General features: G+C 49.9%; 1 protein-coding gene across 1 annotated transcript in view; it reads right to left on the bottom strand.

The window, feature by feature from the left end:
* The window catches only part of KCNK12 (potassium two pore domain channel subfamily K member 12), a 48015-nt gene extending 21825 nt beyond the window's left edge, over positions 1-26190 (bottom strand). Inside the window, exon 1 of the mRNA XM_004369483.1 lies at positions 25850-26190. The gene's annotated coding sequence lies outside the window, so the exon portion shown is untranslated. The remainder of the gene's footprint in view (positions 1-25849) is intronic.
* Positions 26191-26196: the final 6 nt, after the last annotated feature.

Here is a 26196-nt window from a genome sequence, read left to right as displayed (position 1 = left end):
TGCAGCCACTGTGTCAATCCATCTCATTGAGGGTCTTCCTCTTTTTCACTGACCCTCTACTTTACCAAGCATGATGTCCTTCTCCAGGGACTGGTCCTACCTGATAACATGTCCAAAGTAGGTGAGACAAAGTCTCACCATCCTTGCTTCTAAGGAGCATTCTGGTTGTACTTCTTCCAAGATAGATTTGTTTGTTCTTCTGGCCGTCCATGGAATATTCAATATTCTTTGCCAACACCACAATTCAAAAGCATCAGTTCTTCTTCAGTGTTTCTTATTCACTGTCCAGCTTTCACATGCATATGAGGTGACTGAAAATACCATGGCTTGAGTCAGGTGCACCTTAGTCCTTAAAGTGACTTTTAGTCATATATAATATGTTATATATTATATAATAAGAAATAGCAATTTCCAAAAACCCCCAAATCACAATAGTCCCACCAAATACATGGAATCTAAGGTGGTCTTTCAAATCCAGACTGACTCTCCTTCTCCCAGGGCAGTTCTGCCCCATTTCTGTCTGAAGGCAGGGGGATGGCCTCGATGCCCCCTGGGCTCCAGTTTGCTTGGTTGCAGAAGCCCTGCACTGCTGCATCCCTGCTCATTTTGTGTTTCACAGCAGCAGCGGCAGCAGGGGCCCAGGATGCAAAGCTTAGATTCTGAGCCCTGATCAGGAGGCTGTGTTTATATTTATCCTGCTAACTGCAGGGGACTGTTTATACCCAGAGCAATGGCCTCCCAGGCGAGCTGGGGGGCAGCCAAGGAAGGAGCTGCTTCCATCAGCCCTGCTGGGCTCTGTAGCTGAGCCCACACCATCAGGTCCCAGGTTCTCAGGATGCTGCCTGTCTTCCAGGTGCTCTCTGATGCTGGCTCCCCTCAGCCTCCACCCGGGCTCCGGGCGCAGGGCCGGAGTCTACTGTTCCCAGAGCACCTGAGGTTAAGGAGGCCGACTGCTTCTCACAAGGAGCCCAGGGACCAGTGCCTCTGCAAACAAGCCACGTTTCTAGTCTTCATCAGATGCAGCACAATACCTGGGTACTTAGTAGGTGTTCAATAAACAAAAAGGGGCTTTTTTGGTTTTAAAAAATTAGTCTTTAGACTAATTATCAATCTTGATAAATTGTCAAATGCCTCTGCCACCCACCCTCCCTTCTTGCTCCTCTTCCCGGGGGCGCTCTGAGGGAGGGCTTTCTGGGGATGGGTTCCATCAGCACTGGGCTTCTTCGGGGTCCTGCAGCCAGGCTGGGTTTTCAGGAGCCTAGGAGAGATTTCAGATGGTCCCTGGCCACGCTGTGTAGATTCTTGTTCTAGCAGAGAAATCCCTGCCACCACTTTGAGGTCCTTAGCAGAGGAATGTGTGAGGTGAGAGTACCAAGGTCAGGGGAAGGTGTCCAGGCAACTGCTGCCTGCAGAGAACCCGAGGGTACCGGGATGTATGTCACAGAGACAAGCAAGAAACAGACACGGGAAAGCTTACAGGTTTTCAGCACTGGCTAGAGGCGAACGGAATGGCACCCTTCATACTTCTGGGTGGACAGACACATGGGTCAGTTCACACACTAGCAAGTGAATGTGTCCCTAAAGGGATTATTTGAGGAGGAAACTTCAATTTACTTCAGCAGATATAACCCGTAACCAGTTGCCACTGAATGAACTCTGACTCATTGTGACCCCATGTGTGTCAGAATAGAACTATGCTCCATAGAGTTTTCAATAGCTGATTTTTCAGAAGTAGATCACCAGGCCTTTCTTCTGAGGTGCCTCTGGGTGGACTCAAACCTCCAACCTTTCTGTTAGCAACCGAGCGTCTTAAATGTTTGTACTACCCAGGGACTCCTTAAGCAGATATATCAATGTACATTATATTACTGGTATTATTATATCACAGATCCTGTCACAAATAGCAACCACCACCCCTATAACAAGCACAGGCCACAGCTACATTTGTTTTGCTCTGTTCATGATGCTGTTAGCTTTCCTTACTAAGGCTTATTGAGGTCTTATGGTTTCTGAGGTAATTTTCACACACAATTGATTCACCCCTTATCACAGCTATATAGTGAGGCAGGCGCTACCATCCTCGGTTTTCAGATGTACAGCTGGAGGCTCAGAGAGGCTTTGTGGAAGGTCACTTAGTGAATAAGGGTGGAGGGTGTCAGAATTTGTGTCCGTGACTCCGCGTCCCCACACCGCGGACGGGGGCTGCCCTTCCCCCAGGTCTCTGACGTCACTGCTGGGCTCTCAGAGTTGAAATCCTTTGGGAGCTCAGCTTCACTTCTGGGTGCTCCTGCTCATGGCTGGACACCCCGAGAGGCAGCGGGGTGTACTCCCCAAGGGTGTGCTCTCTTTGCTCCTCGGGAAAAAGAGCAGAGAGTGAGATCATCCCTGGACACTGCCCATAGACTGGTCTGGGAGCTGGACTGGCCAGCTGGGGAGGGGGCTGGGTCATTCCCTCCCTCTCCCCTCTGTCACTATGATTTTGGAGATCTGTAAAGGGATGTTTACAGATGGGAGGCATTGTCCAGTCAGCTTCCATTCTTACAGCGACTTCTGCCACTGACAGGAGGTGGGCAGAAGTTCTCTCAACTGATGGGCCAGGAGGACAGCCCATCACTGCTCCTGGGAGCAGGGGCTCCCCAGATGTGGTGCTGAGTCCCCAGGGCCTGCTCCCCCTCAGCTCTTGGTGGCAGCAAATGTCAGGCAACATTCTGGAAATGCCACCACCAAATTTCACCTCTCCGTCTATTGGACTGACTCTACTGCCTTAGAGGAGAGCACTAGAAACAAAAATAGACCTTCACCTTGATGTTAGAGACACAGACATGCAAGCAGTCCCCTCTTCACTGCCCCATCCCCACCTCCCCCACGACAGACCCTCGGTGTCTCAGGGATAAAGCTAGACCAAAAGAATCCTTGTTGAATCAATTCTCAGTATAGTCTCCACCTGTGAAGCTTCCCTTTGAAGAGCTGTCCCATCAACAAGGCCTCACAACCACAGGAACCCAGCATCTCTGGTGGGCCCTAAGCCATGCTAGCTGTGATTTATAGGGATTGTTTACGGAGAACAATGCCTGGGGAAGCCTTTCTCCTTCAAACCCTACGTTCCCAGGCCCTAGAGATGGCTTGCGCCATTGTCTCCAGGGTTCTTACTGAAGCGTATCAGTCCTGGGCACTTTCCTGTCTGAGTAACTCACAGATTGCAAAAGCTATAATCTCATGGGGTTTGTTTTAAATGCCTTTGTTGGCAGATGTGGGCACAGTTTCAGCACTCTGTAATTTTCCAGCCTCCTAAATGGATCCCCCATAGCTAATACGAACCAGGCACCAAACATAACCCACCCTCTTTCCGCCCCCCAGACAACCCAATTACTCACTCATATAGTCTTCACTGGGGCCCTCCTGGGAGGTCCCTGGGCTAGGTTCTGTGGGGGGCGCAGTAATGTTTATGACAAGCTATGACACATTCTCTCCAAGGAATATTATGCATCCAACAACAGGGACGCTTAAGAAAAACTGATTTCTACATTATATGTAAATACGCCAAAAGCAAGATCCAAAATTTGTGCTGAGAAAGAAGACTCACAGGCAAATCTTGGTAGTAGTTCTATTCCAGTGGAAATATGGTCATTTTTTTTTCTTTCACTTCTTTATGCTTCTCTCTTTTTCAAATGTTCTATAATGGGCATATATTATTCTAACGAATTAGAACAAATTCATCTTATCATTATTTTTTAAGGGCAGGGTCTGCAGTCTGGGGGGTGGGGTGGGGAGGAAAGTCATACATATGATAAGATAACAAGGTGGGGCGGTGGTGCCAGATGGTGGGGTGATTGGGTAATCACTGTGGCAGAAGCAAAAGGAAGGCAGTCATCGAAGCCTGAATGATCAGGGCAGGCTCTACAGAGGAAGCAGATGGTGAGGGCTACGTGGATTTGGGATCTATGAAGAAGAGAAGTAAGGAGAGGGCAACCCCAGCAGAGACCAGGCCGTGAACCAAGACACAGGAGTGGGACAGTACAAGGTCTGGTTGAGCAGTTTGGCAAGAGCTGAGGGTACATCGAGGGAAGCTGTTGCTGTTCTTGTTGGGTGCCGTCAAGTTGATTCTGACTCACAGCAACCCCATGTGACAGAGTACAACTGGCCCATAGCGTTTTCTAGAACGTAATCTTTATGGGAGCAGATTGCCAGGTCTTTCTCCAATGGAGCCACTGGATGAGTTCTAACCGCCAACATTTTGGTTAGCAGCTAAGTGCTTAACCATTGTGCCATCAGGGCTCCTTCAGGGAGGAAAGCGTTAGCTACAAATTGGAAAGGCTGGGGCCAGTTTATAGGACCCTGAAACTGTAAAGCAGGTTCCCCTGGAGGAACCCAGGGAGGCTGTGGCCAGAGAATGAACCTTTGGGAGGTCTGGACACAGATCAATGTCTTTTCCCAACTCAGTTATTTATTAAGTAACTTTTATAGCTCAAAATTCCTCATCATTCATGGAGCACTAACTTTAGGGGGGACACTAACAGAGGAGTCAGGGATACTTCTGTCCCTTGCTAGCTCTGCCACTTGCTAGCCCTTTGATCTCAGAAAGCCACTTGACCTCTCTTTGCCTCAGTTTCCTCATCTGTAAACATCAGGCATTTGACTGTGTGGATCATAACAAATTATGGATAACATTGCAAAGAATGGGAATTCCAGAGCAGTGACTTAATTGTGTTCATGAGGAACCAGTACATAGATCAAGAGGCAGTCATTCGAACAGAAGAAGGGGATACTGCGTGGTTTAAAGTCAGGAAAGGTGTGCATCAGGGTTGTATACTTTCACCATACCTATTCAAATCTATACGCTGAACAAATAATCCGAGAAGCTGGACTCAAGGAAGAAGAATGAGGCCTCAAGATTGGAGGAAGACTCATTAACGACCTGCGTTATACAGATACACAACCTTGCTTGCTGAAAGTGAAGAGGACTTGAAGCACTTACTGATGAAGATCAAAGACTCCAGCCTTCAGTGTGGATTACACCTCAACATAAAGAAAACAAAAATCCTCACAACTGGACCAATAAACAACATCATGATAAACAGAGAAAACGTTAAAGTTGTCAAGGATTTCATTTTACTTGGATCCACCATCAATATCCGTGGAAACAGCAGTCAAGAAATCCAACAATGTATTGCATTTGGCCAGTCTCCTGCAAAAGACCTCTTTGAAGTGTTAAAAAGCAAAAACGTCACTTTAAGGACTAAGGGGCACCTGACTCAAGCCGTGGTGTTTTCAATTGCCTCATACACATGGGAAAGTCGGACAATGAATAAGGAAGACCAAAGAAGAATTGATGCCTTCGAATCATGGTGTTGGCAGAAAATATTGAATATATCATGGACTGCCAGAAGAATGAACAAATTTGTCTTGGGAGAAGTACAGCCAGAATGCTCCTCAGAAGCAAAGATGGTAAGACTTTGTCTCACCTACTTTGGACATGTTATCAGGAGGGACCAGTCCCTGGAGAAGGACATCATACTTGGTAAAGTAGAAGGTCAGCGAAAAAGAGAAAGACCCTCAATGAGATGGACTGACATGGTGGCTGCAATGGGCTCAAGCATAACAACAATTGTGAGGATGGCACAGGACCGAGAAGTGTTTCAGTCTGTTGTACGTAGGGTCGCTACGGGTCAGAACCACCTCGATGGCACCTAACGACAGCAACATATATGTATTTATTTGTTTGTCTATTGACTGTCTCCACAACTAGAATAATACTCCATACTGCAGGGACTTTGTCTAGTTGCTCACTGCTCTATCCCTGGGGATTTTAGCAGATTCTGGCACACAGCAGTTGCTCAATAAATATATGTTGACTACATGGATGAATGGAGATCGTGTTTTCTGGATGCCAAATTGGAATACAGGCCTGATAAGTGTTCTGGAAAATGTACAATGTGAAATCATATATGCATACACACATCCCTTACATCCATATCTCAAGTCCCTCTGGAGTTCTCTAGTTCTGGACTCCTTGATGCATAAACACATTTTGGTGCCAGTTCTGGGGAAGGCAGACTGTTAATTTAAGATTCAGCTCCAGCTACAGGTTGCCCTGTGCATAGCTCCAAGGGACTGGGAAGAGCTAGCTGTAAATGACATGTTTCATTACAGTGGCAACTCCCTGGATTGAAATCCCTGGAAACATTACAAAGGAGAAGAGTCACAGCGTTGCAGATGCTGGCTTATTCAGTCCTGTTACATGGAGAAGCTGGGCTCTCCCTGCAGGGCCTGTATCGCCTCCTTCTACCTTGCTGGCCCTGGGAAGGGAGGCAGGGTCAGGAACTGGAATAGAATTAGTCACAGTACCAGCTCCAAGTCTGCAGCTCGGGTGCCCTTCAGCCATAAGCAGCTATATAAACCAGAGAGGGCATTTTATGGAAAAACATTAAGAAAGAAGTAAAGCAGGAATTTAAATGGAGGTGGAGGTGATTCTGGGGACAAAGATGCCATGAAGTAAGGTCATTGCAACACCCCAACCTCTGCTTCATTCCCCACCTAATGCTCTCCCCACTTGCGGGGCACAGGAGGTTGCCCTCAGCGATCTCCAAGCAGGGAAGGGAGGGCCGCCCTGCTGAGCACAGCTTTAAGGAGGGGGTCCAGCCTCAGCCTGACTTCCCTCCCACCTCCTGCATGGCTGCAGCATCTTCAACTGTCTCCCTCTATTAGGAGACATGCACACAAATCCCCAGATGCACTGTAGGGGTCCCCAGGCCCTTGGTCATCCCCTTTCTCTGGATCTTCATGGTGGCCTTGATGCCAAGAAATACAGAAGTGTAAAAAATGGCGGGGCAGAAGTGTCTGACGTCCTCATCTAACTTCACAAGGGGAAGAGAATCATTATCAGCATCAACAGCCCGAAGCTGATTCCGATGAGGCAGAGATCAAACATACCTCCACCCTCCACCCTCCAATTCTGACACCAGCTATCCCTCCCACAGCACTCTCTACTTCTCTGCTGGGTTTGATGATTCATTGCAATGGCCACACAGAACTCACAGACAATACTCACAGTTATGGGGTTTATTAAAGAAGTAACAAGTTGCAATTCAGGATCAGAAACGATTCAGGATCCGGTTCTTTGATCAGGACAGCCTCTTCTTAGCCATGCCCACAAGCAGGACTCTCCCTGCTCTTCGGTGCCTCAGGACTCTTGGGCTGGCCCAGTCTCTGCCCTGCTCAGGGAAATGTTACAAGCTCTTTAGCTCCGCCAACAAGTGCCTGGGGGCACCCTACTCCACCAGTAAGACTCAGCCCGCAGGTGTTGGGCTCCCTCACTCCGTGGGTCAGCACACCCACTGTAACTGCCTTGCTCCATGGGCAGGAAAGCCCACTGCGCCGTCTCACGCCAGTCTTCTGGTTCTGCTGCTATCGCTTCTCTGTAGCCGCTTCTCGCCATCTCTCACCATCTCTGGTGTTGTTACAGCTCTCTCTCTCTCTCTCTCTCTGTCTCTTGGGTCTAGGAGGTTCTCAGCGCAGGGATCCTGGGTCCAAAAGACATGCTCCACTCTTAGCTCTTCTTTCTTGGTGGTAGTGAGGTCCCTCCTTTCCACCTCTGGGACGACTCAGTTTAAGCATAGTGGGATGGCAAAACTGACCAATCCCCTCGTTAGGGTTCCATACACCTTGTTTGCCTGATCCCACCTCCACAAGGTGCCACGCACCTTATTTGTATTATGAGCAAGCTGTTCCATGAGCCTAGGGCCACCCAATCTTTTGGTGGGAGTTACAAGACCATGGCTAGAAAGGCCATATAAAAGCTATCCATCTCACCACAGGGAGGAAAAGGCAACCAGGAATCCCAAGATTGGCAGAGGTGGTGTTAAGTGCTAATCTCCAGGTCCTATCATTTGGCACCTGAAAACATCTCTCACACCTCCTCTCCTGCTCCTTTCCAAAGGCCACACGGTCCCTCAGTCTCTAGTCCAAGCCCCTTCCACTCAATTCACTCTGCACGCAAATATTCAGGATCTTGGGCTGCTGCGTCAACAAATGAACAAACATTTATTGACCTTCAACCTATTGCAAGAAGGTCCTCCCCATGATCCTGTGAGGCAGACATCACTTTGAGAAAGACCTGTTTGTGGCTGCTAAGCCTAAGTGCCAAATTCTACTAAGTCCTTTTTCAAAGTGTGTACACCAGTAGCTATAAAACAAAATTATAACTATCATAGATCCTGAGCCACTTAGCGCTCATGAAGAAACAATACACGCTGGCAATCCTCTTGAATGAGTTTAGAATCGCAGAGCTGTTCAGAGATGAATATAGAGCACTCGGTACTTACTCCTCAAGGATTTACCACCCAGAGAGACACGTAAGCTCTCCATAAAGTGATGGGGACGGCTGGCTGAGGGCTGATTTAAATGTTCAAAGTGAACAGCCAAAATAAGAGACTTGACAATTATCTGGTCATTTCCAGGCAGTCTAGAGACTGACAGTTTAGACTAAGTAGGCTGCCTGAATTAATGACATAACTATATAGTGACTAATCAGCCAGGCTGCTCTTCTAAAACACTCACCATCTATCATTTCCTGCTCAAGAACTTACAATGGCTCCCTACTGCTGCCCGGGAGTCCTGGAGTGGTGCAAATGGTTACTGTGCTCAGCTGCTAACCAAACAGTTGGAGGTTCCGGTCTACCCACAGCTGCCTCGAAAGGAATGCCTGGCTATCTGCTTCCAAAAACTCAGCCACTGAAAACCCTATGGAGCACAGTTCTCCTCTGACACACACGGGGTCGCTGTGAGTCAGAGTCCACTAGATGCAACTGGCTTTATTGCTCCCCGGACCAAGTCTAAACGTTTCTGCCTGGCGTTCAAGGCCCTCCTACCTGACCTCACCCTATTAAGCCAGTCTCACCCGTCATCATTCCTTAACATGTTTTAAGGCCAGCTGGTTGCAACAGAAGTGCCCAGCATGCTGGGCACAGGCCTGCCTCCTGACCTTGCTCACACAGTTCCCCGAAGGGGCAGCGGCAGACGTACTGGAAAGAGCAAAAGATGGGGTCAGAGACCTGGCTCAGGGCCCAGCTTTGCCCTCACTGTGTGACCTCAGCCCAATTACTTATCAATAAAAACAACAGCTCATTAAAGGCCAGGGCCAGACTAAGCACCTACACTCATCGTCTCATTGGGTTCCCCCAACAGCCTTGCGAGATAGGCACTAGTATTATTTCTGTTTTAACGAGGCTAAAAATGAAGCTTTGGAAGTTCATTCATTTATTCAGCGAACACCAGGTGCTGTACTAGGCAACGGGACCATGACAGTGGACAAGACAAACAAGAACTCTGCTCTCATGGCGCAGGGAGTGGACAGAGGTCAACAACCAATAAACAAAGATGTGCATGAGATAATTTCTCAAAGTGGGGTGTCTATGAGGACAATAAGACGGTGACGTGCTGGAGAACGGCTGGGGTGGGTGGGGACACTACTGTAGTCAGGGTGTTCAGGAAAGACCCCACAGAGGGGTGACATTTTAGCAGAGGCTTGAACATGGTTGAGAAGAAGTCAGCCATGCCCAAACTCAGGGAGCAGTGCTCTGAGGAGCAGGGACAGCAAGTGCAAATGTCCTGGGGTCTAATGTTGCTGTGGTTGTTGAGTTGATTCTAACTCCTAGCGACCCTATATGACACAGTAGAACTGACCCGTAGGGTTTTCTAGGCTGTATGCAATCTTCACAGGAGATCACCAGTCTTTTCTCCCACGGAGCTGCTGGTGGGTTCAAACCACCAACCTTAGAAGCCAAGCTCTTAATGACTGCATCACCAGGGCTCCTGAGGTCTAACAAGAGGGTCAATTTAGCAGTAGGGAATTAAACAAAGGGGAAAGCAGTACCAGTGAGGCTGAGAGGGGCAGGGCCTGATCACACAGGACCTTGCAGGTCACAGTAAACAGTCAGATTTTGTGCAATGCTAAGTCGCTGGAGGGTTTCAAGCAAGGGAAACACTTGATTGATTTACGCTTTTAAAGATCTCCTTGGCTACTGTGTGGAGAACAGCTTATCAAGCAGAAGGGAGGAAGCTGGAGGATTGGTTAGGAGACTGCTGTAGTTGTCCCAGTGAGAGATGATGGTGGTGGTTAGACTGGGCTGGTAGTGATGGATGTGGAGACCAGTGGATGGGATCAGAATGTATTCTGCAGATGGAGCTGACAGAACATGACGGTGGACTGAATATGGAAGGTTAGGGAGTAAGAGGAATCAGGATATCTCCTCGTTGATGGTGTCATTTCCTGAGATGAGGAAGGCTGGGAGAGAAAGAGTCAGAAGTGGGCTGGGGCTAGAAATCATGAGTTCTATTTTGGTCTCTAAGCTTTGATACATATTAGACATTGCGTGGAAATGTCAGGCGGGCAGTTGGACATGTGGTTCTCAAGCTTAGCACGGAAGACAAGGTTATTCATTCGAGAGTCACCAGCAGATCGATAGTGTTTAAAGCCACGGGTGAGATGAGATGGTCTGAGAGAGTGCAGAGAGGAGGTCTGAGGACTGAGTATGGGGCCCTCCAACAACGAGAGGTTACACAGAGGAGGGGACCCAGCAAACGAGACAGGAACACAGCCAGTGTGGAACAAGGAGAGTATGGTGTCCCAGAATCAAGAGTATGGTGTCCCAGAATCCAAGAGAAACGAGAACAGTGAGAAGCAAGAATGCTTGGCCATGTCAGATGTGGTTCAGATACTGAGTAAGATGAAGGCAGGAAAGTGACCGCTGGGTTCTCCCAAAGGAGGCCATGGGGGATCTTACAAGACCAGATTCCGTGGGAAGGCAGAGGTGGAATCTTGACTGCTGTGGATCTTGGAGAGAATGGGAGGTGAAGAAGGGAGACTATTGACTGCTCTTCTGAGAAGTTTTCCTGTAAAGAGGAGCAGAGGAATGAGGAGGAACCTGGAGGGCAATCTGGGGGTCAAACCAAAATCTGTTGCTGTCGAGTTGATTCAATGGGAGTCAAGGAGGATCTATTAAGAGAGATGGAAATACGGCGTGCTTGTATGCTGATGGAGTATAAGCTGAAGGCTCATGGGGGACAGGTAATGGCAGGAGCAGGAGCAAATTTGCAGGAGCAAAGTCCTTGTGAAAGTTCAAGGGGGAGGGACCCAATGAAGCAGGCATTTGAAAGCGGGCACTTCACCCACAGTAATAGGGGAGAAAGCAGCTGCACCTGGGGAGTAGATTTGGGGACGTAGAGACAAGGGAGTCTCTGCGTACTTACATTTTCACCATGAAGTCTGACGAAAGGTCGTTAGTCGAGAGTGAGGACTGTGGGAGGCTGGCGGTATGAAGAGGGAGATAAACAGTGAACCGACTTGGTAGGATGGGCTGCTGTGTGGTGTGTCCAGATGGTACCCAAGGGCACTAATTTAAGGTGGGACTAGCCAGCATCACTGTGTGTTCTTCTTCAGCCATATTCAGCTGCCTGAGTGCAGGTGAAGAATAGATGGAAAGTTGGTTGGCATTTTGATGGTGGCAGACTGGGGAGGGGGTTGCAACATACAGGTAGAGGGCAAGGAAGTGCAGGGTCCTTGCGAAGGCAGTGAATAGAAGCTGGGCTAGAGAAGCAGTGAGGGCCCAAAGATGACAGAAACAGAAGAGGAGGCGTGTTCGTGGACCACAGGTCTTGAGGAGGTCAAAGGATTGTTGAAGTGGGGGCAATAGAGGATGAGAGCTGGAAGGATGGTGGGGGTGGTCAGAAGGTGAGATGTTTGGAGTCTAAAAATTTGAAGTTAGTGCAGTTAAAAACAAGGATGCAGGTAGAACCCTGGGAGTGACTGGCTGGAGTGGACAGAGGAAACGTTGTAGATGAGATGGTCAAGGAACTGTGAGCTCAGACTTTTCTTGGATGGGTCAACCAGGAATGGGGTCTGGGGAAGGGTGGAGAGAAAGGCAGTGAGCTGGACGTCTTCTGTGACTAAATAAGCAGACCAGCAGGTGATGGCAGCAGGTTAAGAAATGTGCCAGGCAACGCATCAGTGAATGACAGAGCTGAGGTTCATACCCAGGAGCAGGGCCCTCGGCACCCTCTCCTTCACTACTATATTGCACTACAGCTTGTGGCTTGGAGACGCCGATTTCTTCAGCCTTGAGATGGAGACAGGCACAATACCCACCTCGCCCAGTTGGCTGAACGATGCACATCAAGCAGCTTGTAAGGCAATCTCCATATGTTGGGCATAGGACCCAGCCTCTGCAGGACTCCTCCAGGAGGACTTCCCTGACCCCTGTCTCCTCTGCACAGCTCCAGCCAGTGCAGGATGTACTCCTCGCCTCAGCTCTTGTTATGTATACACTGTTCTGAATCGCCCACTAACGTGACCTGAATTCCCTTGACGTTAGGGTCTGGGCTGCCTTAGAGTTTGGGGCTTATCTGAAGGTAGAAATGACAGTATAAGTGGACTGTACGCAGTTGCTGGCTTCATGTACACTCATTTGAAACGTCCTGGGGTACCTGGATAGGGTCTGTGGGTGGCATAAGTGGTTTGTGCTTGACGACTAACCTAAATTGAGCCCTGGTGGCATGATGGTTAAAGCGCTTGGCTGCTAACTGGAAGGTTGGTGGTTTGAACCCACCAGCCACTCCTTGGGAGAAAGATGTGGTAGTCTGCTTCCGTAAAAAGATTTATAGCCCTGTAAATCCTATGGGGCAGTTCTACTCTGACCTATAGGGTCGCTATGAGTCAGAATCGACTCGACAGTGGTGGGTTTGGTTTTTTGATTAACCTAAAGGTTAGTGGGTCGAACCCACCCAGCAGTGCTGTGGAAGAAAGGCCTGGCAATCTGCTTCCATAAAGATTACAGCCAAGAAAGCCCTATGGAGCAGTCTACTCTGCAACACACGGGGTCAGCAGGAGTTGGAATCAACTCAATGGCAATGGGTTTGCTTTTTTGGCTCGGAGTACCTGGCTATTTACAGAAGACCTGAAATGAATCCCTGACACTTTCTTTTACAAAGTGAATCATCTAATTCAGAAATGGGGACTTTCACATTTTCCTTTTTCTTAAACTGGTGCCTGGGTAGAGTTGAGAAGTTTGGAAACAGCCATTCATCCAGCTTGTCATTCATCCCACAAATATTTCTGGAGCACCTCCCATGCGCCAAGCACTGTGCCAGACACTGGGGGATAAAACAGAACAGAACAGACAGGTTCCTCGTCTTCCCGGAACCCAGGGTCTGGCAAGGGAGGCAGACGCTAAACAAACAGTCACACGAATACTTCCATGCCCATAGCAACGGGAAATGCGGGGAATGGCGAGCAGAGGGAGCTACATGGGCCAGCCCTGCCGTCTCACCCAGCACTGACACGGGCAGGGTCGTCTTCCCTGTCCGCCACCCAGAGCTTCCAGTCTCCTTCAGAAATGGCTCACTTGTGATCTCAGCTTTCTTTCCTGGCCCTCCAGTTTGGAACCCAACCATCAAAAACTTCCTGGCCTCCAAAATGTGCCCCGCCCTCATAGGAAATGCCAGAACACTCCCCAAGGGCAGAGACTTGTGTCTGTCTGTCCATCTCAGGCCTGCAGCGTTTCTGGCAGGTCCTGGTGTTACCAGCAAAGCAGGCTCACACCAGGCACTGGGAATTCAGAACACTTGGCAGCAGGGAAAGAGATCGCGGCCATTTGGAAAAGATGAGGGGGAAGTCACGTGGAGCGAGATTCAGGGTTTGCGTGTATCTCAACCATAACTTTCCAGAAAGCCGGGACACCCAATTCCAACAAAAGCTTCTCCAAATATTTTTGGAGGCGTTGTGAGGGTGCTGGACTGTCTGCGTGGGATGATTTTTCCTGGTTTGTGGAACTGGTTTAGTTGCTCATTAAACTTCCACCAAATTTGTGAACCGACACCCAGTTTCTGAGGGGTGTGCCATGGGCAGGCGAAGGGAGAAGGGAGACCTGCTGGACCGCAGGGTAGAATTCAGTGAGGCCTTCTTGTGGCTGGGGATGCAGCCAGGGCCAGAGCTGGATGGGGAATCGGAGTCAGCCAGGGAGCTAGGACACAAGCCAGGCCTCCCTTGTTCAGGACTCAACTTTTCCCACCACCCCCTGGGGGCTGAGAAGTGCCCGGTTTGCCCCACTCCAAGGATTCCGGTCCACCAGGCATCCTCACTGCTGCTGGGCCCAGGGCAGGGAGCACAGAGACAGCACTGGGGCCAGAGGAGCCCCAGACAGAATGAGCTGGCTGCCCTGCTACATGCTTGCCAGCGGCCGAGAGATCGTTAAACCAATAGCCCCAGCAGAGGGGCCAGGACACAGCCAGCGTGGGCGTGGGTGTTGGAGGTGATGCTCTGGTTGGTTCCCGGAGCCCGGCCTGGGTCCAGTTTTTTATTTCCGGCAGATTTTTACTCACTCACTCCCTCCATTCCACAAATATTGATTAATCACCACTTTATGCCAAGCATTACGCTCCGTGATTTACAGAAATTACCTCTTCGCTTTAATTACCTCCATTTCCAGACACAGTGCCCACTTCATAGTAGTCATTCGGCACCCCACGACTGCTATTACGGTTATTATTAAGTGTAGCAGTGACAAGCACTACTAAGACACGGCTCCTGAATGGGAAGAAGACAGGAAGCTATGAGTTCCTGCACACCTACTACATGCCAGGTCCTGGGCCAGCTTCAGATGCACCTGATCCATTAACAGAGGCCTACATCAAAGCTGGGGAAACTGACATAGAATCACGGCCTGTCTGGGGGCACGGGAAGAGGGACTTCATAGAAGGTCTTGTGCTCCAGTTGCACCATTGAAGCTGGGTCTTGAAGACCAAGTTCACCTGGTAGAAAATGGGGAGAAAGGAAGGGAACTCTAGCTGGAGAGACCAGCACGAGCAATGGCCTGGAGGCTAAAAGTACCCAGAATGCAGCGGTGGGGACAGAGTGCAGTAGTTACAGGTGGCCAGAAAGTGGAGGGCATTGGCAGGTGCTCGGTTTTATGCATTCCCACAATGTCTGGTCAGGGACATAACCTTGGGCAGGGCCTTCCCCAAACCAGCAGGCCCTTGGGAGACCCGGTTCTGAGCTGGCCAAGCCCCGAGGCTTCCCTTGCTGCTCTGCTCAGGTGCAGACTTTCTGGTTCTTTGGTGTTCTCTTCCCATCGCTCAGCGCCCACTGCTGCCGTCTCAAGGGCAGGCTGGGAGACTTCGGGTCATGGAGTTCCCCTCTCTGGGCAGGAGCTCGGCATGTACAGGCACCAACCCAAGCTCTACTGAGGCCCTGCCCGGAGCCCCATGCTCGCTTACCTGTTCTGTCTGCTTGGCAGCCCCCTCACAGAAAGGTGCTACGCTGCGGAGGATGGAAAGCAGCCAGCCCGTGGTTCAGTGTGGCCGCTGGCGCTGCAGGGAAGGCAGCACCGCCAGCTCCCAGCTTCCCTAACTGTGCTGTAGCCTGCACTGAAACCTCCTCCTTCTCCTCCGTGCCCACCGCCCAGCAGACCCCAGTGAGCTGTGATTCCTCCCGCTCTGTGGTAGTGCACAGCTCAGGGGCAGCAGAGAAGACGCTGGGCAGTCAGGAGCCCTGGATTCTATCTCCTGCCACTGACTGACGTGCTGTGTGACCCCAGGCAAGTTGCTTAACCTCTCTGAACCTTCATCTATGAACTGGAATAATACTATCTTCCTTGTCCTAGGTTTTTGGGGCGATCCCTGAGTAAAAATGGATAAACACAGAGTAAACTGGCAAGCACGACACATGGGGAGCGGGGGGGGGTCAATCAATGAGACAAGTGATGCTTCCGTTATCCCTCTGATTCAAAGAACAAAGGCCGTGGCTGCCAGCATGGAGGGGAAATGTTCACGCAGGCTCTGCAGCTCCTGCTACAAGAGGCTGCTGACAGCGAACAAGGGCCCCCAAGCTTTCTGCAGCCATCAGAGCTGTGGTAGCCCAGGGTGAAGGCACAGGACAAGTCTGGGCCTGGGGCCTGGAGCAGCAGCCTGGCTCCCACCCATCACGGGGCTGCTGGCTGCAGTGCATTCCTCCACCCACAGTCCTGACACCGGCTCCGCCTGCAAGAAGAGAGTGGGGCGGCCTCAGCCAGGATTAGGCCTCTCTGCTAGTCTCCGCTCCGGGGGGCCCCAGCCCACCTGGTGAGCAAGTGGGCGGAAGGCTGTGGCTTCCCCTCCCCTGTGTCCATCTTGGCACTGGCCCAGGGCTGGACTCTTGGGGTTGGGGAGTCTAACCCACCACTCAATCACTCTTCACTTATTCACCAAATGAGTTACTTTAAAAAGATTAAAGAGAGCACGCATGTGAGGCATTATTAAGACATTCTAGCTGAAGACCCAAAGAAAATGCAGTTGAAAAAGCACCCCCTCAGGCCAGTTATGTAATAGCACGCCCGAGGGACAGTGGCCAACCAGAGTGCAGCCAATGCCACATACTGCAGGGACGGCTGAGGGCCCAGGAGGGCAGGCACAGGGCAGTGTGGCCAGGGTGGGAATTGCCTTGTTCTCCCTCCTGCACAGGAAAACAGAATGAACAGCTGCCCAGCTCTGGGTGCTGATGCTTATGGAGGGCTGGCTACACCCCAGGCACTGCTTCGCACCCTTCAGCTCATTCAGTCCTTAGAGTAACCCCATGAGGCAGTGTTATGGATTGAATTGTGTCTCCCAGATACGTATGTTGGAATCCTAACCCTTGGACTTGTGGATGTAATCCCATCTGGGCATAGGGTTTTCTTTGTTCAGAAGGTCATATTAGTGCAGGATGAGTTTTAGGCCAATCACTTTTGAGACATAAAAGGAGCAAATTAGGCACAGAGAAGCAAGCACGCATGGGGGAAAGATAGATGCCACGTGGCGATCTCCAAGGAGCTCTGAGAAGAATGTTAGAGAAGCTGACAGTGGACAGAGAAGTTCTGCCACTGCCCCCGGTGGCGACCAGAGGCTGAGGCTCTGCCAATGCGTCCACCTCAGGCTTCACACACGCTCGGGCTTGCTGGCTGGCAGTCCCTGCCCCAGCTCTGGATGCTGGGAGTCCGTGGAGATGAGCAGGGACAAAGGGAGGGCTAGAAGGCCTGGGGGGTGACCACAGGACAGACTGATGACCGTATGCTTTGTCTCCCAGCTCCACTGAATCTGAGGCAGCCAAGCACAGGCAAGTGGGCCCCGCTCCAGCTGATGGGGGTGGGGGCAGTTACTGAAACTCTACCTTCAAACAGAGACCTCAGGCTACCTTCAAACACAGACCTCAGGCGACCTTCAAACACAGACCTCAGGCTACCTTCAAACACAGACCTCAGGCGACCTTCAAACACAGACCTCAGGCTACCATGCCACCACTGTCAGATGGAGCAGGAGTTTTTACCTGGAGGACATCTCCAAGTCACTCCGCTTACTTTGCTTGCTTCTCAGGTGCCCTCGCCATTATTTCTACAAGCTCTTCTCTTTCAACTTTATGTACAGCTTAATGCTCATCCCTGCTGGAAGCCTAGGAATCTGCTCAGGAGAACCATGGCTGGATCTGGTTCTGTTCTTGTCCTACAGTTTGGGCAGAATGCATGTGTGTGCATGTATTGTGTAGGGATATCTATCTATGTACCTATGTATCTATATACCTATCTATCCATCCACCCATCCATCCATCCATCCATCCATCCATCCATCTCTCTCTCTCTCTATCATCTATCTTTGGCAGTATTCAGGAAATTCCTCAGGAAAGGGTAAGAGCTCAAGCCCTGAGGTCAAGGAACTCAGAATCCACACAGGAAGGATAAGCAGGAAGACAGGAACTGGGTCTGGGTTAGTGCCAGCTCTCAGGTAATGCCCCTCTGACTCGCTATGTGACCTTGGGCAATCTCTCCCCTTCTCTGAGCCTCCAGTTCCCCTTACGTAAAATAAAGAATGCAGTTCAATCATCTGTCTTCAGGTTGGTCTTGAGGAGCTCTATGATTCCTTGGAGAAGACTTTGGGGAAGCCCCATGGGCAGGGTTCTGGCCCCACCACCAATTACAGCAGCTCTGCTACTGCCTGTTCTCTATGATGGGATGCACGTTGGCTTTTGTTGATAAAAGGGTCTAAATGCTTGGGGAGGGCCAAGAAATCCCTATGGGGACAGTTCTACTCTGTCACATGGGGTCTCTATGAGTCAAAATTAACTTGATGGCACCTAACAGCAGTAAAAATGTCACCTTGAAGACTACGGTGCACCTGACCCAAGCCATGGTGTTTTCAATCACCTCATATGAACGCAAAAGCTGGACAACGAATAAGGAAGACTGAAAAAGAATTGACCTTTGAATTGCGGTGTTGGCGAAGAATATTGAATATACCATGGACTGCGAGAAGAATGAACAAATCTGTCTTGGAAGAAGTACAACCAGAATGCTCCTCAGAAGCAAAGATGGCAAGACTACATCTCACATGCTTTGGACATGTTATCAGGAGAGATCTGTCCCTGGAGAAGGACATCATGCTTGGAAAATAGAGGATCAGCGAAAAAGAGGAAGACTTTCAATGAGATGGATTGACACAGTGGCTGCAACAATGGGCTCAAGCATAACGATTGTGAGGGCACTGTTTTGTCCTGTTGTACATAGGGTCACCATGAGCTGAAATAGAATCGACAGTAGCTAACAACAACAACAACATTCCAGCTGGAAGATTCTAAGGGTGTATCTTTGCTCCATTTGGTGCAATTCGGGGCCTTTCCAGGCTGAGCGGAAGAAGGCTCTCCCTCAGCGGGCCTGGCCCAGGAGTTGTTGCAGATCATCCCCGGGAATGCAGGGAACAGGAGTGAAGAGGGTACAGTACCCAGTCCTGTGGCCTCAGTCTCTGATGGCCTGACAGCTGCTCCTGTCTGTTTCTCCTCCCTGCCCTTTCCACTCACCCGAAACTTCTCTAGGAAGCAGCTCTCATTAAAGCAGGGGATGCTGGAGACACTGAAGCCACAGCTTTGTTTGGGGGACAGCTCAGCCCCTGGGACTAAGTGTAATCCTGGAGAAAATCAAGTGGATTTGTGGCCTGTTTCCATGGAGCAATTAGCTGGATAACTGTCAAAGCTCGGCTAGGCTTTGTAGAGGCATAGGCTCAGCTTGGGAGAGACCAGAAAGTCCGTCCCTTCAAAGGGGTTGGCCACAATAACTATAAAGACAACCACATCCTTTAATTCAGCAGTTCCACCACTGGGAATTCATCCCAAGGAGATATTGCAGAACAAGGAAAAGGCCATATGCATAAAGATGATCACTGTGGCATTACTCAAAATACCCCAAACTGGAAACCACCCAGCTACCTGGCAACCAAACCAGTTGCCCTTAGGTCAATTTCAACTCATGGCGAACCCATGTGTGTCAGAGTAGAACTGCGCTCTGTAGGGTCTTCATGGCTGTGACCTTTTGGAAGCAGATCACCAGGCCTTTCTTGCGAGGTGTCTCGGGGTAGGTTTCAACCACCAACCTTTCAGTCAGTAGCTGAGCACTTAAATGTCTGTGCCACTCAGGGACTCCTACCCAGCAACAGGGGTAGTAAATTACAGAACATCAACTAGATGAAATATTATACACCCACAAAAATTAGTGTGACGAGCCCTGGTGGCACAGTGGATAAAGTGCTCGGCTGCTAACCTAAAAGGTCAGCAGTTTGAACCCACCAGTTGTTCTGTGGGAGGAAGACGTGGCAGTCTGCTTCTGTAAAGTTTACAGCCTTGGAAACCCTATGGGCAGTTCTACTCTGTCCTATAGGGTCTCTATGAGTCAGAATCGATTTGATGGCAACGGGTTTAAAGTTAGTATGTGAGAGCTATGAGGAGGCACGCAAACAACATTGATGATAAAATGTTAACAAAAAGGAAGCAGCTCAGCACACATCAGTTAGTTTCCTTTCCTTTGCAGGGGAATCTGCAAAAATGAAGAGTTGTGTTGGGCTGTGATATGATGAGATAGTTGTTCTCTTACTCACTTGATAAATAGTTATTGAGTATTTAGTATGTGCCCGGTGCAATGCTGGGTAATGAGGATGGAGCAGTGAATGAGAGATGCATTTCCTGCTCTCTACTTGGAGCCCTGGTGGCGCAGTGGTTAAGAGCTCAGCTGCTAACCAAAAGGCTGGCAGTTTGGATCCACCAGCTGCTCCCTGGCAAACCTATAAAACCAACAACCAAGCCTATTGCCATTGAGTCGATTCCGACTCATAGAAACCCTATAGGACAGAGTAGAACCACCCTATAGGATTTCCGAGGAGCAGCTGGTGGATTCGAACTGCCTACCTTTTTGGTTAGCAGCCAAATGCTTAACTACTGCACCACCAGGAGCAGTTCTATTCTGTCTTATAAGGTTGCTATGAGTCGGTTAGAGCTTCAAATCTAATGATGCGTTGTTTCTTAAATGTCCTTCAGCATTTTGTGTCATCTTTTCAATGCAAAATAGGTGATGAGAGAAATGAGGGAGTCGAGGCGCTCCTCACCTTCTGGGTAACATACTTCCCTCCAGGTATCAGACTCAGGATCTTTCCAGCTGGATCACATACACGTCAGAAGGAAACCGGAATGTGAATGGTGGTAGTGACATTTCAATCTTATAATGTCTTAGTTTTCTTTGTAGCAAAAACATTGGAAAAAAAAAAAAAAAGAAAAAAATCCATGTTAAAAAGGGCGGGGGGCGGGGAGTTAGGACTTGTTACTAATCCTGTGGCTGAATAATTAAGTGTGCCTAATTCTGCAAGCAGCAGGCTAAATTATGCAGTGCCAAAAGTGACAATTCTCATACCTACACCATCCCTTCTATAGCTGCATGATTTTAGCTTTATAGCTACAACACGCTGCCAGAGAACCTAATAAAAGGAAGCAGAAAAATATTTCTGTTTATATCAAGCTGCCATTTGAGGGAGACTTTGAAATATGTTCCTCTTCTCCACGTGTAATTCTGACAGCCGTTGCACAATTAAAACCCCAGTGGAGCGTTTCCTGTTCATCTTTTCGAAGTAAACCAATAAAACATCCTTTAGGACGTGAAATGATGGATTAACACTCTTTGGATTGTTTTCAACATCTGTGAGCTGGAGCACTGCCTCTAAGAATATCGTTTAGTTCTAAAAGAACACAGCCACCATCTTTATCTTTTGTTGTTATTAGTTGGCTCTGAGTCCATTCTGACTCATGGTGATCCCACGTGTGCAGAGCAGAACTGGGCTCCATAGGGTTTTCAAGACTGTGACCTTTCAGAAGCAGATCACCAGACTTGTCTTCCGAGGTACTGCCGGGTGGGTTCGAACCACCACCCTTTCGGCTAGTAGTTGAGCGCTTAACTGTACCATGAAGGGATCTATCTTTAGGAGTTTGTATATAACCACAGGTGATGTAGACAATGGCGTGTCAAGAGCTACACATACACCGTGAGTTATGCTTGTCTCGGATGTTTGTTAAACGGAGCAATGAATAAATGGATGCATTCACATTAAAACAAACTGGATTTCAACCCCTAGGGAGTGCGTGACATAGCATAAATGGGGGAATTAATAATTACCCAGGATTTCATCCAGCGTAAGCAACCAATATGAATAATTTAGATCACAAAGTGGATTTTCATTTTGCTTGAACTATTCAGATTGACTTTTTACACAGCCTTAATCACTTCTGAATAACCACTGGCAAATTTTCCTGCTGGGTCTGTGCTGTGTAGACGCGTGTGTGTGTCTACGTAACTGCAAACTACCTAGCTCTAGATGTGGGGCCCCATTCAAGCCAAACGTGTCAGGACAAATGTTCCACCTTATCATGGTGTTCCACCTAACCGGGAGTATAGACAGCCACACCTGAACCTTTCTGTGTCTCCCTCTAGCTGAAGGCCAACTCCTGTGTCTCCTTACCCTCCTCTACACACACACACACACACACACACACACACACACACACACACACACACACACACAAGTAGAACAGAAGGCAGAGAGCAAGCAGCGTCTGTCCTTGGACCAGAGCTTACCATGAGTCAGAATGTCTCCTACATATAATGCCCCTGTTTCTGCCCTTCTCCCTACTGGCTCCTGCCTGCCCAGCTGTCTAAGACCTGCCAGATGCTTCCAGCCTATCTGACCTGTAAGATGTGTCTAACCCTTCAAGCCTTCTCTGGACTTAATCAGTTGCTGGCCTGACCAATCCTCCTGCCCAGCCCTGCCATGGTGTCACACACACACACACACACACACACACACACACACACACACACACATCTGTTATTAAATGCTTCAGCACCAAACAAGAAAGTGCCCGCCAGTTATACGTCTGAAATTAGTAGAACATACATCGTGCAACTTGGGTTCTGGACTTGGCTGGACCCCTAATTAACTGTGTGACCTTGGATAAGTCCCTTATCACTCGGGGCCACGCGGGATTAGACCAAAGGTCCTTTCTTGTTCTAACCACCGTTAGTGAGGATGATGAAGATATGTCACCTATAACCGCTGAGCTCCAGCACCTATGCTGAAATATGCTTTAACCTTTGCCATGTAGAGTAAGCTTTTACATTTCAACGTAATAGCACAGGTCTGACACACACAATGTATTTATAGAATGAATGAAAGAAGGGTTTTCTATACTAAAATCTATATGAATCACTTAGCCGGGTCTACACAACACAAAGGCCTGGCAGTCTACTTCTGAAAAGTCAGCCATTGAAAACCCTATGGAGCACAGTTTTACTCTGACACACATGGGGTCACCATGAGTCAGAACTGACCTGATAGCAACTGGTTAATTGCACAACACGCAAAAGAAATTTCCTTTTTGACTGGGCCCTATAGGTAGCTGAACCAAATCATTTTGGTCCCCTGAATTCCACACTGTTGCATGAACCGTATACAATGTGTTGCCCTCACCAATCAAATAAAATGGAATACGTGCTCATTTTCCTCTTCTCTGGATGAGCTGGCAAGGGGAGAGTCCTGTCTGTCCATTTTGGATGGAGCTTTCATTCCCTGAGCTGCTGAATTCATAAAGCATCAGTAACAATAATTGTATCTGAAGACTAAGGGCATTTAAGGGAAACGAATCATGTAAGCAGAAGAGAAACTGACACATATAGGTCGCTACTTCAATCTCATCCAAGTGCGTTTTGCAAAGAGAAGGCTAAAATGACAATCACGCTATTTGAGGATTCAGCAGAACTTATTTGACTGACAGGCGATCAATTTGAACCACTGCCCAAGACCAGGTAACTAGCAGAGACCCTGCTACTCATGTGGCTGTCTTGGCACCCCTACAAAGGGCCAGTTCAACCCGGGGCTGTCCACAGGCTGCTCTGGGTCCGTGAGCGCTGCTCCCGTCAGAGATGGATGTCTCCCTGCAGCAGATTTTGGAAGCAGTGTGCTGGGTCATTGGTAACACAGCCACACGCTTCAGCGTGGCCCTCCTACACTGCTTGCCTACATCCAAAAACACAAATCAAGGAAGAGAATATAGTTCCTTGCTGCCTGACTAAAGAACAGCCAATCCTGCCAGTAGATTAAAGGCTGGGCCATGGAAAAATTTGCCAACATGCTGACTTGATTTTGTGCAAAGAGCTGGGGGAAGCTTTAGAATCCGCGGCTGAGTTTGGAATCACTGCCTCCAAAGTACAATGAACCAAGGATTGATGGGAGCTTGGGTGAGAGGCACAGAGACCACAGGTCACTGGAATGGAGCTCTGTGGGATGGACTCATAGCCTGTAGGGGAAGAGGACACTGCCAACAGCTTCCCCTTTAGCCTGTGGGTTCCTTTCGGAAGCCAGCACCTGTCCCTGGAGCAAAATGCTGTGAGCACCCAGTGTGTGCACAGGTGTGCCTCTAGGTGGGAGAAAGAAAGAGGCTGTGTGGACAAGACAAAGAGCACAGATCAATAACGAGCTATGAATGCATGATGTCATCCTCCAGAACTAAGCATTCTCAGTACTTTTAAAGCACTTAAAAAAAAAATGCTGTAGTTGCTATAGCAGCTTGATGCAGCTCTTAAAAGGGGATTTTTTTGGAGGGGGGTCATTTTATATCTTTAATTACCGTAACAACTTGGTATAGTTTTTAAAGGGTATTTTTATCCAATTTCTGTGTGCCTTGGACTTGTGCCATATTTGCCTTTTCTATTTAAAATAATCAGACCAAGCATGACACATGAAAAATCACTGAAGGAAAGGAAGCGCTTTCCAGACTATACATCTACACCCAGAGAGGCATCTCTAGCTGCTCAGACCCTGCACCCAGATGCAGCATTTCTCTCTGCCTCCAAACAGTCAGCGGCAGTAGCTTACACAGGTCAGTTGGTCCAGGCCTCTGTCTCTGAGCTGGCATACGAAAGCACCCTAGAACCCCCACGTCGAGGGGGTGTCTATGAAATCCCTCACTTCTCAGCCAGCAAACCCAGCCCTCTCCTCCAAAACTGCACCACCAAGAGACAGTGCCTTGAGGGGACCAGAGGTGCCACCAGCCAAGCACCTTCTCCCACCCTGGGACTCGAGCAGGAGCTGGTGGGACATACGCAGAGTCTCGCCAAAGTGAAAACGTTGTACTTCTTCTACACCCCATACAGGTGAGTAACCGCGGAGGGGGCTGCGTTTCACATGACTCCCAGGGCCCAGGGAAAGGTGGGGTGTGGGGAAGTGGGCAAGAGAGAGACAGAGAGAGAGAAGGGGAAGAAAGAGGAGGGAAGAGGTGGGGTGAGGAGACCGGCAACTTTGGAATCTCTCTGCAGGAGGGGCCCAGAGGCAGAAATCTGGCGGAAAAGGGAGGAGTGGGGGACTGAGGAAAGCCTGGTGGCCTAACAGTTAAGAGCTACCGCGGCTAACCAAAAGGTTGGCATTTCAAATCCACCAGGCGCTCCTTGGAAACTCTATGGGGCAGTTCGACTCTGTCCTATAGGGTCACTACGAGTCAGAATCGACTGGACGGCAACGGGTTTGCTTTTTGGGGTTTGGGGGACCCGAAGGAGTATTTACAAATACAAATACTCCTTTTTGTAAGGTTGAGGAAACATGAAGGGTTTATAACAGAAATGGGGAGAAGGGGTGATGGAAAATATAGAGGGACTGTAACCCCTCCAAGCCACTCCTTGGTGCCACTGTGGGTTGGAAATGAGGGAGAGGGACAAAGGAAAGGCAAGAGGTGAAGAATCTGGAGTGGGGCCGGGAGCGAGGAGGCTGAAAACCAAGGGACGTGCGGAACAGCAGCGGCTCAAGTCCCGGCCAGCCGACGTCTAACGGACTTTGGGGGTAGGAGTGGGATGTGGATTGCAAGCGAAGCGGGTGAAAAGGAGATCTAAGGAGAGGGATTCTGGGGAAAGGGCTAGTCCTTCCCAGGATCAAAAGGCTAGAGGACGCCGAGGGGCAAACGCGGGGGGGGGGAAGAATAAAGAGGGAAAGGGAGAGAAAGGGAGAAAAATGGCGAGAGTGGAGGAAGAGCGAGCCTCCGAAATCGTCCGAGTGAGGAAACTGAGGCGGGGCGGGGGCAGGGTGGGGAGGGAGTAGGAAGAAACCAGCAGGCCCTTGCTGCATATTCTCACACGTTGTCTTACAGAGAACACTGAGGCTCAGGTTAGGTCACCGAGCTGGCGCAAGTGCTGGAGCGCGGGCGGCCCCGGGTCGGCCCCGCGCCGGGGTGAGGGCTCTCCCCACGAGACTACACCGCCAGGTGAGTCACCGCTGGGGGCGCGCCAGAGATGGGCCTTTCCAGCCACCTCCCGCGCTGAAAGCCAGGAAAGAGAGAGAAGGAGCAGGAGGAGGGAGGAGGGCAGAGAAGAGAGCTTGAGACAAAAGTAGGCAACGGTAGGAAGAGGTCCGAGGGCTGCTGACCCCGCCACTGAGCAGGGGAAGGGACGGCAAGTGAAAAGCGCGGAGACGGAAGACGCGCAAGGGGCGCGCCGCTCACCTATGGTCGACACCACAGTGCCCACGAAGTAGAATGCGCCCGGGAAGTCCCAGCGCGGGCGCAGCGCGTCGGCGCGGACGCCAGCGGCCAGCGCGGCCTCGTAGTGCCGGAGGAAGGCGCGCAGCTCCGGCTCCGCCACGCCGTGCGCCGCGCTGAAGTTGCGCAGCGTGGCGCCCCAGCGCGCCCGCGCCTCCGCCTCGCCGGGGCTCTCGAGCGCCGAGAAGACTGTGGCTCCCGCCACCAGGTAGAGGCCGATGAGCGCCGCCAGCAGCACGAAGCGGCCCGTGTCCTCGTTGAGGTGCGAGCGGCGGCAGCAGCAGCAGCAGCAGGCGGGGCGCGGCAGGCGG

The sequence above is a fragment of the Trichechus manatus genome, unplaced genomic scaffold, assembly GCF_000243295.1.
Source record: "Trichechus manatus latirostris isolate Lorelei unplaced genomic scaffold, TriManLat1.0 scaffold00005, whole genome shotgun sequence".
NCBI lineage: Eukaryota > Metazoa > Chordata > Mammalia > Sirenia > Trichechidae > Trichechus > Trichechus manatus.
The sequence above is the reverse complement of the archived record's forward strand: the minus strand, read 5'-3'. Positions and strand labels throughout refer to the sequence as shown.